Here is a 2,734-nt window from a genome sequence, read left to right on the forward strand (position 1 = left end):
CAGGATGTTTGCTTCAATCCAGAACTGTTAGGTAATCAGTAGTGGAAAAAAACAACAACAAAAAAACATCAATCTCAAAATCGTTAGGAGTTTCGCAGATAAAACACAAACCACCAAAGCGCCTAAACTCATCTCTGATCTGCTCAGCTTTCATTCTGGAAAGCTCAGCATCAAGAATGATTGATAATCCATACCTGATGGAGTCACATGGACCAAAGATCACTTTGCGAAACCTTTGGCAAACACAGCAGAGCAGAGTTAAACTCACAAACAACAACTTACTTCGTATAGAGGTGTCACCTTCTGAGGATTTGTAGGTAACTGAGATGAATTCAGATGCAATATAATCAATAAAAGCTGAATTTTAGTGATTATATTCATTTATAACTAAATGAATCAATGAGCCTTTATTCAAACTTAGTGATGCTGTGAGCTGAAATGCTTTAAGTCAGATTCATTCATTTTCTACCATGAAGATTCTCATTTTGCTGTTTTTACAAGTCAACCACAGATTAGCTTTGTTTTGGTACATTTACAGCGTTACAATTAAGGAGGCAAAATATAACACTATTTTAAGAAGCAATAATTTAACAAAAAAAAAAGGAACAGGCTGAACCCAAATGAAAAATGTAAAATGTGAGACACAGCGTTCACATATTGTTGCAATAAGAATATGCAGAACGAAAACTGGAGTGAAAAACAAGAGCCGCATGGAAGTAAACGCTTCCCACATATAAAGCAAGGCGGGTTGGTAAAAAAAAAAAAAGACAAACTAAAGATTAGAGTCAGCAGCAGAGTGGATGAAAGTGACAGCATGGGGAGGTATAACACAGAGTGAAATACAAAGTTATTTCCTCAACACCTTCTAGCTTGATCTACTTGGTGAGTGGAGTTCTGTTCGTGCGTGTTAAAGTTCAGTTGTTTGTAAGACAAAATATTGTTCATAAAAACCCTTAGAGGAAAATTACATAGATGCCTGTCACATTTTCAAAAGTAAAAATCTGAAAGGTGTGGTGTACATTCAACCTCCCTGAGTCAATGCTTTGTTTAAAAAAAAAAAAAAAAATCCTGCCACTACCATTTTGCTCTGTGGGAATAATCTGTTGTGTTTGACATGCGGTCTTCAAAGGACAATTGTTCGCAATGGACTTTCACTTGTGGGTGTTAGAGTAAAATGGCCTGAATAAAATGCACACCACACCTTTCAGATTTTGATTTGTGGTTGAAAAACATGAACAAATTCAAGCGCATGACAACCTCTAGAAGGCTTTTTTTCTTTTTGCCACACGTACCTCTGTTTGTGGGTCACATCTATGCAACAGGCAGGTGATGAAATAAAAACACTTTCTGATTTCACTTTAGGGATTTAAGATGGGAATCATTTCCTCTTCTAGGTAAAACGGAGCTGTGTGGGATTCTGAACAGATGGCCGTTTTAGAAACTTTTCTTTATCAGTCAAACCTCCGCTGTCTGATGTAACCGGAGGTGGTGACTGCTCATGCGACTGTGTAGCCAAGTGATTAAACCGCACATGATGATGAGTCTGTCACAGCAGCGTTTGATAGAAGACATTTCCCCCCCGCGCTCTGTTGGTCAACGCAACCGCGGCTGCTCTAGATGAGGCCCTCGTCGGGTACATGTGCATGAGAACACCTGTGTCAGGGTCATGCAGGTTGATGTCTGCGACAGGATAGCTTGCAAACAGCCAAAGTCCTGAAAAGAAGACAGTAAAGCGGATAAAGTAACAAATTACTCAGTTGTAAAATGGAGAAAACAGTAAATGAATCCCTCATTTACATGGTTTATACTTTTAACTTTTATTATGATTTGCAGGACACTGGAAACCACGGAGGCGCAGGATGGTACGGAAGAGGACTGGGCCACCAAAAATAATTCAATAAAATTTTGACTTTAGTCAGAATTTTAATTCTGTGTCAGTGTATATCAAGATTCAAATAAATAACCTAACATTATTGTGTGTGAAATATGTTATGTTTTTTCCTTGTTATTGGATTTGTAAACCTGCACTTTATTCACACTGAAAGCCTGTCTAAATGTACTTGGTAGATTTGAGTTTGACGACTGTATTTGCCTAGTTGTGCATAAGCAATTCAAACATTTTTGATTCTGAGATTTAAAAAAAGGTAAAAAAAAAAATTCTGAGATTAAAGCCAGAATTTATAATGTTTGAGGAAAAAAAGTCTGACTCTTTGGTTTTTGTTGTAGTTGTTTAGTGGTCCTAATCCTCTTCGGTAGAAAAAAGATTAGATTGTGCGGAGCTCCTGTGACTGACGCACGAATAGACATATTATCTCTATGAACGCACGTATTGAAATAAACAGGAAATGCAAGTTGTGTTGTTCCCAAACTGCCCGACAATCTAAATCAGGAAGTCGCCCTCTAGTGGTGTAATATGTGAACACGGTAGACCAGACCATTATCTGACAATCAATTACAGAATATTTCATATTAGAAATAATTATATGGAGGAGATATAAAGACACTTTTCCCCCTACAGGTAGATGTAAAAGTCAAAATATGGAAGCATTAAGTTCAAAACTACATATACTCACTTTTCTGCTTTTATTCAGATTAAGGAGTGGTTATAATCAAATTTGATCTAATTGTACTGCTCATTGTACGGACTCCAGGTCAGGCCAACAAACAGAAAAACAGCAACCCACCCCTCTCCCCCCCCCCCCTCCACATTCTTAGTTTACATTATTTAGGTAGT

The sequence above is a fragment of the Poecilia latipinna genome, unplaced genomic scaffold, assembly GCF_001443285.1.
Source record: "Poecilia latipinna isolate Pla-1442-1.1 unplaced genomic scaffold, P_latipinna-1.0 Scaffold492, whole genome shotgun sequence".
NCBI lineage: Eukaryota > Metazoa > Chordata > Actinopteri > Cyprinodontiformes > Poeciliidae > Poecilia > Poecilia latipinna.